The sequence below is a fragment of the Stegastes partitus genome, unplaced genomic scaffold (genome assembly GCF_000690725.1).
Source record: "Stegastes partitus isolate 25-593 unplaced genomic scaffold, Stegastes_partitus-1.0.2 Scaffold27, whole genome shotgun sequence".
Lineage (NCBI taxonomy): Eukaryota > Metazoa > Chordata > Actinopteri > Pomacentridae > Stegastes > Stegastes partitus.
This window is the reverse complement of record NW_007577758.1, coordinates 636791-652572: the sequence shown is the minus strand read 5'-3', so window position 1 is coordinate 652572 and position 15782 is coordinate 636791.

The following is a 15782-nucleotide window of genomic DNA, read 5'->3' as shown; positions in this document are numbered from 1 at the left end:
AAACTACTTCAAACGACAGAAAAGTAATTTAGCTGCACACGTTGAAACCGATTCTGCAGAGAAGTAATGATCCACAGAGCTCGACCCTGCAGGCTGATGGATCGGTTTCTCAGGTTAGTTTTATCGGTCCCCTGCAGTAACTCCACTAATGAGCGTTTCATCAATTATTCCACCAATTATTATCACAGGTTATTGCAAAAACGGCCGTTTAGTTCAAACTCGTTTTGTCCCGACAAACTGTACGTGATTGTAAAAACGCAGCACGGAACGGAATAAAAACTGTGACGGAAAATGTTTGCTTTAATTAATAAGAAAAAACAAAAGGTGATCCGGGGAAATAATCCAAACTAGAACTCCAAGAGAATCTGATTAAACTAATCCTGAGCAAATAAAACCCAAATGGACCAACCAGAACCAGGAACGTGGTTCTGAATCCAGGTAGGAAAACAGGACAAACTGACAAACGCCAGAAAGGAAAAACAAGACTATTTATACACCGAGGAGTGAATAAAGAGACGAGACGTGGGTGATGAAGGCGATTAAAAAAGGAGGGAAACGTGGACAGAGGGAGGAAGTAAAAGCACAAGCACCAAAAAAGGGAAGGCGATTTCAAAATAAAACAGGAAGTAACTAAAAAAGGGAACATGACAGAAGAGAAGAAGAGAATCATAAATAAATAAAAATAAACTCCAAAACCACGACAGGAATGAGGAGAATGTGACAGAATGCATTAAAATATTAAATATTTCACACACCGCTGGAACGTGTCGACGTTAAAGAAACGTATTTACAGCTTCTAGTTTACATGATGTTTGTTTTATTTACAGCATCCTCACATTCATTATTGAACCGATATCCGAGTCAAACCGGGGATCCTCCTGAGCAGACGAGCCGAGCGGCGCTAACTGTTGAAGAAAAAGGTGAGAAAATGTCACGGCGGCGTCTGTAATTAAACTCCTCGCCTTCACGCCGTGTTTTCATTCCTGCAGCTTCACTTCACGGCTTTCGTCTGACACTCGGAGCCACTCGAGAAGCTCCACTTAGGAGCGTCTCCCGTTACAACAAACTGGTGAATCAGTCTGTTTGAAGCGGCGGCGACGTCTAAAAACACCCATTAAAGGATCTGGCGTCTGATTACACGGTTTCAGTGTCGCCGAGGTTCTCCGTCGCCCTCCTGCTTCCTCCATGTTTGTTCCATTTAAAGGCCCGACCGACTGCTTCCTTGTTTCGCGTCGGAGGATCCCGCTGGGATTCCTGAGATGGGCGTTCGACGCGGGGAGCCATTTTTCCGCTGTTAAGGGGTCAGCTTTGAAAACGCGTGGAAGGATAATGAGTGGCTTTGTGCGAGCCGGGCTGCATATGTACGCTGCTTGCGTTTGAACATGTGTGTGTGCGGATGCATTATTGATCCGTTCATGGCTTCTCCCCTGGAAAGCTGATTTTCTGGGCAGAGGCACAGAAGGACCCCCGCCGAGCCGAATCTTACGCCGCTGAAACCTTAACACAGTGTCAGGCCTTTATTCCTCCCTCTTAGTTAAGCCGTCCTCTGGAAGCAGAACCTTCCACCTCCTCTGCTTCCATCTTCGTGTTCTTTTTATTTCTTTCTCCATTTCCTGTCGGGACCGATTGTCGAGGCACAAAACACGTCCAACATAGAATAAGGACGTGAATCTAGTCAGGAAGTGGAATTAATAATGTACAGCACTTTGTGATGCATGTCATGTATGAAAAGTGCTTTATAAACAAAGTTTGATTGATTGATTGATTGATTGAAATGTATATGTGTTTGTATGTGTCCTCACAAAATAAAAGTGCAAGAAAGAAAGAGTTTTACGCATATAAAATTAAAACAAGGAGCCGTATCACATCAAATAAAATAGACAGTGAGCTTTAAATTGTGTTTTCTATGAAATGGTGCAGATTTTGAGTAACCGTGACGCTTTCACTTTCTTTCACTTCCTGTTCATGGAGGATGAAACAAAGACCCTCATGGACTGATAGTTTTAGAATTTAATGAAATTTTAAACAGTGTTGGACTCAGTCAGCTTTTACACGTTAATATCTGTGCTTTATTATTTATTTATTAGTTAATAACTTCAAAATAACTTTTGACTGATGATTAAGGACGTCGCTAGCGAGCGCTTTTATGCCTTTCTAGTGTTATTTTTGATTATAGGAAGATCTTCTACTGTTATTTTATTTTCTCCATTTACATTTACACACATGTCAACACATAAATTGGCCGATTTACACACATTTTGAATGCACATACTGTAATAATAATAATAATAATAATAATAATAATAATAATGATAATAAAGTTACATTTTGAGAATAAAGTTAGAATTTCCACTTAAAAAAGTAAAAGCCAGCCGTGGTTCGCAGTAATCCAGAGATTTTATTGTTGTTCTGTAAACTCTAAGACACTCTAATAGTAATTTAATAGACCTGATTCAACCACTTAATTAAATTGCAACATTAAAAAAAGAAAAAAAGAAAAGAAAGAAAAAAGCTGCAAACGTTATTTTAAAAATAATTTAAAGAAAAAGCTTTAAAAAAAAAAAGATCAATTTTAATTGTGTAATCAGTTAATTTCTTTGAAGCGACTACATAAACAAAAAAATGACTGAAGATATTTTAATTAAACTTCAAAACTTCATATTTATGATCATTTATTGTGGAACAGAAACAGATTCTTGGAAAAACAAGTTGGAACAACTTATTATTTATGACTGATCAACTTAAAGTCTTGTGTTTATGCTGCCGGTCATTAAGTGATTAAAATACGTTTGATTGTGGAGAAAAATATGATTCCAGTAATTTGTGTATTTTAGTACAAGTTGTCTGATGTTGTTGTTGTTGAGCTCAGACATGATGTTTTGTGCATGTGATGCCCTTTGTTGTGATTTAATGTAAAATCGTGTTCTTTTGTCTTATTTACATATTTGGTATTGAGGTAATCCATAAATTACCACAAAGTGATGTATTTACGTTACTTTGATGTTGTGATTCTTGCATTGAGTTGCTGATTTATGAACAGATTAAACCTGGAATTGTACCAGAACACATTTAAAGCTTCTGTTCTTCTTCTTGTCACACTTCTGTCTGAGTTTCTTTCTCTTCCTCTCGTCTCTCGGCTTCTTGCAGACGTCTGATCGGCCAGAACAAGACGACTCCCGGTTTAAAAGACTTTTAATTCCCTTTTGGTTGTTCCTTGGATATCAAACAGAACCGTCGAACCCGAAACCTTCTGTGGGAACATGAAACGGCGACAGACTAAACTGCGGCTGGACGGAGGTCAGCCCGTCCAGCGGAGGAGGCGCGTTTGAAATGCAATCTGTTTTCTGTGTGAAATGGAAATTCCAGCGTGGAGACATGATGTAATTTGATTACTTTTGCTCACTTTGAGGACAAACTCTACAGAGGATGCTAACAAAGAACAAATGGAAGAACCAAAGTAGTTCTGTGTCGTCGACAATCGGCCTCCACGTGGTTTCATTTTAAACAGATTCACTGTTTTACACATTTTTGGAGCCAGAAACTATAAAAAACAGAAAGAATCGGCTTTTTCTGATTCAGCCTCCTGTTCTGTCAGGAAACATGAGCTTAAAATCAGGATATTTCATCAAAGTCACTTTATTCTATCTGCCTCATTTAAACAAAAAACAATCAGATTCTGTGAAAAACTAAAAAAAAAAAAAAAAAATCTGCACTTCTGAACGCAACTGTGAAGCTGATAGTGACTCAAATTATTTTAAAAAATGCAATAAGTAAAATATCTATCTATGGTAATTGCGAAGGACCAAGCAGGCAGACACAAGGAAAACAAGTTGAAAGTTTCAAAAACCAGGTATTTATTGAACAAAAATACCAAAAAGATAAAACATAGTGAAAAGCAAAAAAGGTTCTGGGCCCATAAAAAGAGGTCAACTAAACAGAACTCTACTGAAACAAATCCCAACCAAACCCAAACAGAGCAGAACACAAACTGACCTAAGCCTGACACTCACACTGGGATTTTTTAAACTGGCTGATCAGACCATTAAACAGGAGGATAGACAGAAACAAACACGACTAAACAAAGCACAAGAGACATAAGACTTGGTTTAAGGGAAAAAATTTTTAAAAAGATAATATATTCTACATAATACTGCTTATATACAAACTCAAACAAATGCTTTTAACAGTAAATAGTGAGGAGACTTCTTTTTTCCCACCCCCCTGCCACAGTTCATCCCTTCCAATTACCCCTCATCACCAGGATTTGGGGCAGCTGGGCACACTGGCTCCTCTTAACTGGGGCCACACCTGGAACTAATGGTTTAATATAGAAAAGAAAGTAAACACAACATACAATGAGAAAGTAACTTGAATGTGTGCACTAACAAACTAGAAACAATGTTGTGTATAAATAAAGCTGTGAGTATGTCATATGAAATCAGGACTGTGTGCCATGCGATTTCAATTGATGTGTGTGCATGATGACTGTAAAAAGTGCATAAACTAAATGACAGAAATCAAAAGGTGTGGAGAGCAGGCAGTGTGGTGTGGGGCTGCATCACAGTGATGTACAAATGGTACTTTGACTCATTATTAAAATATTTAGTAGTTAAAACTTGTAATTACACAAAATAAATCTAATTTAACAAACAAATATATGTGAAAAATATTATGTTACTGGTCATGAATTGTACCGAACCTATGAATGGACTGTAAATTATTCAAAGTTACAGGTTTTGGGCGAGTTAATATGTTTGTGTATTTCAAAGACCTGTAGAAAAAAAGCAAAATAAAATTGAAAAAAAAAAAAAAAGACAAAGAAAAAGAGAAAATTGCAGATCTTTGAGGTAGAACAATTTTAAGAACAATAAAAACAATGTAAACAACAAAAAAAAACAAGCGTTGCAACTCAAATAAAAAGTGATTAAAGACAAATATGTAGTAAATATTTCAAATCCAACGTGTTTTAAAGCTGCTAAAAGCCATGATAATATTAGTGACGGTGGAAAGACTCCACAGTATGTGATGTAAACAACCTGAAAAGTGCAAAAAGGAAAATAATAATCTGATTTTAAAAGCTCAGAAAAATGCGTTGAGTCGTTTCTGTGTTGGAAAAACAGCTGCTCCTTTTGAAATACACACAAAAAATACTATTATTGTTTATTTTTAGAGTTAATAATATGGATCCATACAAGTTAAACATCTGCAGGCAGTTTGATTTTTAACTTTTTACTCAAAAAACTGATAAAAAGTGATTCAAACCTGCTCTCAGGTCGATTCATTTATTCACTGTCGCCTTGTGAGTCATGAAAGTGTAAAAAAAAAACCTCTGAATTAAATCAGCTGAAAATGAGAAAATGAGTTCAATAAACTTCAGGTGTTAGCTTGAATCAACTCGTCACTCAGACTTGATTTAAAATTCGTCATCGTTAGAACTGTGTTGATTAAAAGAAACAACCTAATTCAAGAGTTTTAAGTCTCTAGCAATGCATCCTGGGAAGTGTAGCTAGCTGGCATGCTTGTTGTGTTGCTTGTTAGCTTAATTTAATGAATAAGAAGTCATGTTTTTAAGGTGATCTAAGAAGTAAAATTAACTCGTACACTAACTTGTATATTTACATTAAACTGACTGGAACAGATGATTTCAGACCTTCAGGAAGCTCTCTGGGTCGTCGGGGTGCAGAGAAGTGGGGGGGAGGCGATGATGTACGGTGGCCACAAGTATGTCAGTGTAACGTTAGACTATTACACTAATCCTGCTCATTTAGAATCACTTCAAAGAGGCGCTTAGAGCTGCAGGATGAGTCCGGCGGGGCGGCGTGGTGTGCAGCCGGCGTCGTGTGCGTCGCCGCTGTGTGTGTTTGAGGTGAAGGCCTGACCCCCCTCTGAGGTTAATCCTAAATCTTAACCATCCAGAAACGCGACCCGTAAAGCCCACATGCTCTCGTGTGCAGGAAGCGGTCGGTGTCCAGGCGGCATTAGCGGTATTTTTAGCTCAAACAAAGGCTGCCTTTCACACACCCCGACTCCCACTTTCTGTCCTCCTGCTCCTTGTTTTTCTTTCTCTTTCTTCGCCTCCTGTTCCTCCCTCCTGCCTCCCTGGAGGCTCGTTGGTGCAGCTCCTCCTTAATAACCTCTCCTCGGCCCTCCCTGCAGCCGCTAACCTTCCTCCGTTGCCTCCGTCGTCGCCGGCGGCTCTGCTTGAACAAACACTGGACGCACAGCTGGCCATCAGGTTTATGTGGCTCCCTTTGAATCCCTCTTTCTCCACCACTACGCTCCACTCCCTCCCATTTTACAGGCGTTCAGAGGCTTTTGCAGTCCGGGACCAGGACTGAGCTCTGGACTGACACAGTTTCTTGTTTTGGATTCTGCTCCCGTCTCACCGTGGGATCATTTTTCATCACAGTATGAACTCCTGCATGATTAGAAGGAGGAAAACACTTGATCCTGTCTTTGCATGAACACTGCCTGCAGTTCAGCCGAGACCTCGCAGAAGTTTTGACCGTCGATCACAACCGAGTCACTTGTGGATTCTCAGTTGCACCGAGCAACTCAGAATTTGTACTTTTTGACAGAATTGAGTTTGTGGAGATGGTTTATTTTGGGGGTTTGGTGAACTATGGTCCATAACGAGGTTGAAACTCAAACATTACTTCACGTTTTTCCAGTTTTTGGCTGATTAATGGTTCTTCTTTGCTGCTTTTTCAACACGCTGGAGGGTTTTGAGCTTCAGAGCCTTCAAGTAAATTGCAAATAAATATGATTTCTAAAGTACTGTCTGCAGAATTCAGAATCCTTCCACTGGACATCCCCTTACAGACCCTTACATGTGCTTTAATAAACTTGTAGATGTTTTACTTTTAGACGTTCCATGATGGTGTCAGTGTCAACCTGTTGGATTTAACTAAAATGAAAACCAATGAGAGGCCGTATGAAGGTTTTGTTACATTTCTGTGTTTTTTGTATATTTTTAATTACTAGCAGTATATATATATTTTTAACTATAGCGTATTAATTACTAGTTATGTTGGTCCGAACATTTTTGGGTCTATTATCCAACTCAGTCCAATGTTTTGTTTTGTTTCTTTTCTTTGTTTTGTCGTACTTTTGATAATTCAAAGCTGTTTTATCTGATTTGAAATTGATGAATGTGTATCTGTTTCATATATGTTTTCCTTTATAAATGTATTACTTTAACATTTATTTTGTTTGAGCTGATTCATTACAGGCTCTTTTTGGGGCGATTGTGTGTCTATATAGATCCACAAGTGGGATGTCTCGCCTTCTACTTTCTACTGTGTTTGCCCCTGAGGTCCTGTGCTTGTTCTCCCTGCAGACCTCTCTGGATCCGGAGCTTCACATCCCAGACCTTCAGCCGCCGGCCTCACCGACCCCCAAAATACTTAAATTCATATTTATTGTTCCGTTCTATTGCTGCTCTACATCTGCTATCCTGTTTCCCGTCCATCCCCTCTCTCACCCAACCGGTCCAGGCAGATGGCCATCTTCCCTGAGCCTGGTTCTGCCGGAGGATTGTTTTTTCCTCCCTCCCATTTTGGTTCCTTCCCACCATTGCCAAAAATTCATCATGTTTGGCGTTGTGTGATGACATATGTTGTAAACTATTTGAATTGACTTAACACCACCTTACCAGTCGGATCCTCGTCTGGACGGCAGCTCTAATCTGTTTCACTTCCTTCTCTGAGGGCCAAACATGATCTTAGACACGTTCTGAGGAGGGTCCACGCCCGGCCGTGTTATTATGGGATTTATACAGACTAAACACATTCATAAATAACAGCAGAGATGTGATCGCCAAAGGAAGCGTTATCTGGGTTTTTTTATTTTTTATTCCAGCTCCCGACACCTCTCAGCTTTCTCCCTTTGAAACCGAATAAGAGGCTCTCGGATAAGTTTGGACACACACACACTCCGTCTCTTTGAAATGCACACGCTCTCCATGCAGGCGGCTAAACCCGGCCGGGCCTCGGCGGGCAGCGATACGGACGCCTTTATCCCCGCCGCCTTATCTTAAAAGTGACTGCCACTGTGTTTGTGACTGATATGTTGGTGTGTTTCTGAGGCTGTACACGACTGCACGTCTGTAGGTTCACAGTAAGGATCCAGGGAGGTCCGTGTGTTGTCAGGAAATGAATATCAGAGGGATGCTCGGTGTAACACACTGGTAATGTCCACTGATTAGACACGTACAGCTGAAGAGAAGATGTCGAATTTGTCTTGACTTTTTATTTATCAGCGACAGTGCAGCAGTATTATTTCAGTCTTTCTTTGTTTCTTCTTTGACACGAGCAACAAAAGTAGAACGAGTTTTACTTCCACAACTCGCAGAATTAGTTTTACTTCTGCGGCAATGCGCTTTTTCGTGAACAAAAGTTCTCATTTGAACCTTTTATTCGACTGAAAGTGCAGCTCGATGCCGCGGTAACGATTCACATTTTGTGATGAGCTGTGAACTTTAAATCGATTCCTTCATATAAATACTGTCTGAACTCGTGTGATCTCAATAATGGGACTCGGAGGATTGAGATTTCTGGGAGACTTCATGCGCCGCCATCAGCGTGCTGTGCGACAAAGGGCAAGAGTGTCACATTATAGCTGCTGGTTTGTGCTTTACGGACTGAAATGTGACGTTAATGCGTGAAGCGGCTCAGCGTGAAGACCCAGATTATGCTCGATGTTGTTTTGGCTGTAAAAATCACAAATGCAATGATGGTAGAAAACTGCAGTTTCTGTCCAGGACGTGTTACTAAAACACTGAACCCTCTGCTTTTTTGTTTTCGGAGTGATTCAGCACAAGCGGGACTCTCTCACGTCTGACAGCACACCAGAGTAGGCGAGATGTTTTTCTTGACTGCCGTCCACAAACATTTTAATGTCACCGTTTTGCCAAAAAGGCTTATTCATGCGCGTACCGTCAGCATATTATCCGTGCATTACTCAGATCTGCATCTACTGTAGCGGCGCTCTGCAGGGATTCGCAATATTTCTCAGTAAAGATGCCAAATAAAAATAACAGATTGGGAAATAATTGTCCGCCGTGCCACGAGAAGCGATTATTTCTTCTTCTAAGTCAGCACCTATTAAACTGAGGCCATGGCACTCCCAAAATAAACACAGAACGCTGTCGTGCAGTGTGAGGTATCTGGGTTTGTTCCCAAATGAGGTTGTGATGGAAAAGGAGCCCAGCGTTTGGACTGATTCCACGTCGACGCAGATTGTTGTTGTTCCAGGCGACGGCGGTGCAGACGGACCTTGAAGGTGAAGCTCACGATCTACAAGGTTGATCAAAAAGTTCTGAGACTAGAAAGATCTAAAGCAGCAGCTTGTTTAAATTCGGTCGAAGCAGCCTCCGTGTGCAGCGACGCATATGTTCGGTAAACGTTTGAAGCACCATCAATGATGAGCGCTAAACCTCTAAAACCGTAATCCTTTAACTTATCTTTAGTTTTGGGGGAGAAGTCCCAGGAAGCTAAGGATGTGGAAAGTCATGTTTTTGTGCATTCTCTGAAGGTTCTCCCTCAAGATGTTTTGGTAGCATTCTGATTTGACATCCCAAACCTGAGGAGCTGATTTACGGCGCACAATCACACGGTTGTTGAAACACTTCCTGCAACGTGCGTCTTGTCTGGATTCTCCTGCTAAATGTGTTGTTTCTTCTGTGGATGGTAGCTGCTGACCCTCCTCTGGTCTCCATGACGATCCTCCACATGAACATCAAGCTGCAGAATCAGATGTTTGTTCTCTGTGAAAGTTTGAGAAAAATCACAAATCTGCACCGACTAGTGCTCACAAAGACATCCTAAACACAGTTTCCGATGAGTTACGTGAAAGTTCCTGTACACACATGTTGCATGTGTGTGAACACAAAACACTTTACAAACTCTATTTGCACTTTTTGATTTTTGATTTACCCTTGTGCAGGAGTCTTGGGTTGATTCACCCCTAGTGGTGGCAGCATCATGACGTGAAGCACGGCGGTGGCAGCATCATGATGAAGCACGGTGGTGGCAGCATCATGATGAAGCATGGTGGTGGCAGCATCATGACGTGAAGCACGGCGGTGGCAGCATCATGTTGTGGGAATCCTCTCAGCAGCAGCTCTTGAAGGCTTGTAAAAGTAGAGAATATCATGAATGCAGATGTTTGAACCAGTGTTGCGCTAAGATTATTTCTTAATGTGAGGAGTTTACAGATCAAGTCTGAAAACATCAAACATGTTTCATATTTAGGAGTTAAAATCCGGTGACGTTTGCTTTCTGCTCCAGTTTGAGCTTCATGGAGAAATCCCTGATGTGCTCGTAAAAGCAGTCACAAAAAAGCATCTGTTAAGGGTCCAGAGTAGAACCGCTGCTTCTTCCCAGTCGGCTCAGGCAGTCTGATTGAGATGCCTCCTGGATGCTTCGCTGTGAAGGTATTCTGGCCACATCCAGCCAAGAGGAGACCGCGGGGCGAACCCATAGCACGCTGCAGGGATTACATATCCCATCTGGGCTGGGAGCGCCTCGGGATCGCCCAGGAAGAGCTGCAGGACGTGGACGGGGAGACGAATGTCCGGCTGCTGCCGCCGCAACAACCCAACAGGCGGTGAAACAAGTCTTTTTTGCACCGGCGTTTGTGATGTATAATAACTTCACGTTCAACATCCTGTCGGTGTGGGAGCAGATTTCTTTACTGGATTCTCGGATAAACAAAGTGCGAGAATCCCCAGTTTACACGCGAGACGATAATCATCTCGCATAACGCGGCGATTCGCCGCCATGAGATCTGAGCGCACACGCGAGCTGAGCGGAGAGGCTCCATCACAAACAAAGCAATGAAGCATGAAAAACAACTAGACACTAACTCCCACCGCCTTCTGTCCAAATCACTCCCATTCATATCCCAGCATGCATCAGCCTACTCTCAGTCACATCCAGTCATATCCCCAAATGTGCAAAACAACCATCATTATATGGGCATCGGAAACAGCCTGTGGGGAAATATGTAGTTTAGTAAAAAATGCAATAATCAAGTTGGGCAATAATTTAGGACACACAGGCTCAGGCACATAAACGCTGCAGACTCACACACACACACACACACACACACTGATTTGTACATAAATCCACATTAACACTCGGTGATTCGTGCACGTTGTCGTCGCTCCGTCACACATAAACACACTCTCTAAAGCTGTTCCTCGGGGAGAGTTTGCACACATACAGCCGCACACTCGCACATATTAAGAGATGAAAAATCCTCATTTATTCATTATCCAACTCCACCAAGATATCTTTCTTTTATGTGAGCTGATTAAAATTACCCAGCATCTGGAAAAATATAATAGAGCATTTGTTTTTTTTTCTTCCTTCATAACGATTAGTTCAACTCCGCAATTAACTGGCTCACGGTCGCTGCTGCCCAGGAATACGTGGTGGTTAATTGAAGAGGAGGGAGAGGAGCGAGTACTCGGAGTCCAGCAGAGAGGAAGAAGGAGAAGCCAGGAGGGTTTCTGGCTTTGAGCGCTGCCTGTGATTTCAAATGTTAATGCTCAGAGTTCAAACAAACTGCCTCGCACAAGCTGAAGGAGGAATTAAGTTCTGCTTTTTCAAAAGCCACCGTACAGTCATGTAGGACAGACATCGGTAAAGGTCGTGAAGGTGAAGCGTTGCTGAGTGCATCGAGAAAAGTAGCTTTGGTTTACACGTAAACGAAGTCATAACGATCACACCTGAAAACTGGAGATTTAGAAAAACTCCATCTTTACGTTTGCATGTAAATCGGAGGAGTTTGATGTCACCGTGTGCGTCATTAGCGTCATACGTGTGCGACTCATGTTTATTAATAATATTTTACTTGTTTTGTTCTCTAACACCACATATAGCAGGAGCTTCACTTCTCTGTCGGTCCAAACAAACGACCCATTATCGTTGAAGCAACATGAAGTAATTCATGCCATTTGTTGGTTTTTTTTCCAGGATTCTGATTGGCTAGCGTGGCTTTATGCTTCTCGTTGCACTGCCCCCTATAGGTCTGGCAGCTCACAGCAGCTCTTAACAGGCAGGTTTGTGTCGAAGAAGATTTTTTTGAACAATGTTGTTTTTAAATAGACAAACATATTAAAAGTGATTCTAGTCACAATTTTAAGCTTTGATTCTGTAAAGTTTTCCGACACATCGCAATTACTTCAAGACCTGTCTAAAAAAACGGAAAACACAACCGTTCTTGGTGTTCTCACAGTTTCCGGCTGTGATAAATGGTGAATTGTATTTAATTTTTAAACAAACCATGTGTTGTTTGACCAACTATAATAATATTAAAAATATATTTAATGTATTAAATATACAAAGACTTGCAGCCATTTCCAGGAACATGTCCTGACTGGCCTTGAATGTACACGTATGTATATTTTAACTCGTGCTGAAGCCCTGACAGTCCTACGTCAGTGATTATTTATATCACAGATCTCCCGGCGCTGGGCGTCGTATGCAGATGCTGCCAGTTAATAGAGCAGCAGAATTACCGTCGGTGGCATTAAAGGCATGAAATTAACCTGATGAGTCATCAACGCACCAATTCTAAAAAAAAATAAATTTTCTTTCATTACTGATTAGCTATTTGCTACGGTTCAGATCCACGTATAGCCACCGTGACGCTACACTTTGAGGCTGCTACAAATCACTCTATTTGCTAATTACTCACATCAGAGCATTTACTGAAGCTGTAAATGTGTTTAATTCAAAGCACCGGGTATTATAAAGCCGCCTGACCCCTCCTACATCACTTCTACTGGAACTACAGAACAGACTGCTTGTATGAGCGTTCTCCTCGCATATTACTGAATAAAAACAACCCAAGCCAAATGTTTTTTCTCAGCGCTAATCAGAAACATTAAGAAACAGAGCAAAGGGCAAAAGAGAGAAGTCCAAAAAATGGGCGAAAGAAGGAAGTACAGATAAAAATGTCCAGACCCTGAAAAGATGATTGACACTTGTTGGAGGTTTTAACTTTTTCTGACTGAAAATACAAATAAAAATCATGACAGAGGACACCAAGACTCCTATGAGTCCTCTGAAGGAGGGAAGTGACTGTTCTTCACCAGTCAAAGCTTTATGGGACACAAAAAGAAAGACTCTATTTGAAAAAGGTCAAATTAAATCTGGACTAGAGTTCAGCAGAAGACATGTGGAAACTCTAAAGTCACCTGGAAGAAGGTTCTTTGGTCTGAGGAGACCAGAATGGAGCTTTTTGTCCATCATTGTCCATCATGATGTGAAGCACGGTGGTGGCAGCATCATGATGTTGGGATCTTCTCAGCAGCAGCCCTGGAAGGCTTGTAAAGGTTAAAGAGGGTAAATGAATGCAGCAAAGTGTAGAGAACTCCTGGAGGACAACCTGATGCAGTCTGCAGGAGAACTGAGACTTGGAGAAGATCTGTTTTCTATCAAGACAACGAGCTGAAGCAAACAGCCAAATCTCCACAGAGATGGTTTGAAGACAACAAGGTGAATGTTCTGGAGTCCAGACCTCAAGAAGAAAGGTGCAAGATTGAGAGCTATCCACGGAGGATCAGTGCTTTAAGGGTGTAAATATGTACGCAATCACTTGTTTTACAAGTTTAATTTCTCAATCAATAGAATTACTTTGTAGAAGTTTATTGTTTAACTTTGGCAATGACGAGTCTTTATTGGTAAATTCTAGTCAAAATCTAAACTAGATTGACTCAATGTTGAAAAGCAATAAAAGATGGAAAATATCAAAACAACTGACTTAAAAAAAAAAATAAAAATTATCCGCACTGTATATAGAAAACACTGGAGAAGAGTTACGGGATGGGGAAAAGAAAAAAGACAAAAAGTGAGAATCTGAAGAGACACAATAGGAAAAGACTGTAGAAGAAATAAGAACAAAGAAAATGTCTGAGCTAAAACTGTTGTCTCATTCTGGCTAATGATTCCACATAAAGGTCAACATCTCAAGTGTTTCTCCCCATAAATGTCAACTGCCCAACAACTGATGATTTTACCACCCCCGAAAAAGATCCAACAGCGCCCACGAATAAACCAAATGCCTTATGACAGCAGCTTTCTCAGTCCATGAATTAGAAAGCGAGACGTGTTGCGGGTCGGCGTTTGAAGAGACTCCGCGTAGCGCCAGCTCCTCTGACGGGCCGTCGACACTGAGCACATAAAACATCTCACGCCGTGACTTTGTCCAAAGGTGAGACGTTTGATAAAATAAGCACATATTTGAGGATATCGCTCACCGGGACTGATTTAGGATCAGTTGTCCTGATTGGCGCTTGATGCTTTTGCTTTGTGAGCCATGTTTGTTGTCCTGATCGGCTCTGTCGGGCTCGTTAATGAGGCCTGCGCATCAGCTCGCCCTGATTGCATCATAAAACATACCAATCAATTACTGTGGATCCTCGGGCAGCGAGTGGAAATTAAAAGGGTGAAATTAAAGATCAAATCTATGAAAACAAACAAGAAAAAAAAAAGTTAAAAGTTTAATATCTTATGTGCCGTAGACTCAAACACTGCTTAGAACACCTTCTGGTGTGAAGTGCTGCCAATAAATAAGTTTGTGGATAAAAACTAGTAATAAAGTTTGAAATGTTCTGGTTGTTCTACTTCATTGTCCCTCAAAGGGGTTTGAGCTTTAAAGTCTACATTCAGCACCTGATGCAGGAGAATTTAAATAGTATTCGATTACCTCTGTAAAAATAATTGTTATAGGTGTTGCTGTTTAGAGCTAAACTTCCACATCAAAGTTTGCCAAAGAACATGAACAGAAGCCTGATGGATGTTGGAGAACATTCTCTGGTCAGATGAAGATCAATGTGTTGGGCTCAGATGGAGTCCAGATGTTTGGTGTGAACCTGACCAGGACCACCACAGTGGATGCATCGTCCTGACAGTGAAGCACGGAGGTGGCAGCATCATGATATGGGGCTGCATGAGGGCAGAAGGTGTTGATGACGTTTATAGATGAATGTCTGAAGATAAACCAGAATACTGGCTGACCAGATGCCTCCTATACTGACTACCTCAGCAGTCTGTGTCCAACAGAACGTCTTTGAGGTATTTAAAAAAAAATAAAGGTAAAGCAACACAACCCTACAGCAACAAGAAGCTAAAAAAAAGAAAGAAAAGAATGTGAGGACATCTTCTGCAGAAATCTGTGGACACTAGAGTCCTTCATTCTGAGTCAAAAATAAATGCAGACATATGAAGATTGCACTGTTATTGGTCATATTGCACCTCCCACCTTCAGTTTGCACTCTTGATAATCTGTTTATGGTTCTTATTTAAATTCAACTTTAATTCTTCATTCCACAATACTTTTTGCTTCTGCTTTGCACCGTTACAGTTATTTTTATTTTTAGTTACTTTTATTTTTTAGCTATGTTTATATTTTTATCTTGAACATTGGACCTTACTCTGTATTTATTGTTGCACCAACCCACCAGAACAAACTCCTCGTATTGTGTAAATTATATCTGGCAATAAATCTGTTTCTGATTCTGATGTGAATGTCAGTAATGAACACAGCTTCAGTCTCTGAGTGTGAATTCCAATAATCAAAGGATGTGATGCCAAAGTTTGGTCAAAGTTCCTACAATTTAAAAACCATTGTTCTGCTTTTAAATTCACTGTGACTGATTTAATCGGCTCTCAGTGAAACTAAACAGCATCCTTCACGTCTGTCTCTTGATTAAAAAGATGGATATTAGTGCTCATTTGAAATAACGGGTGAGGTCATGTGATTTTCTTCAA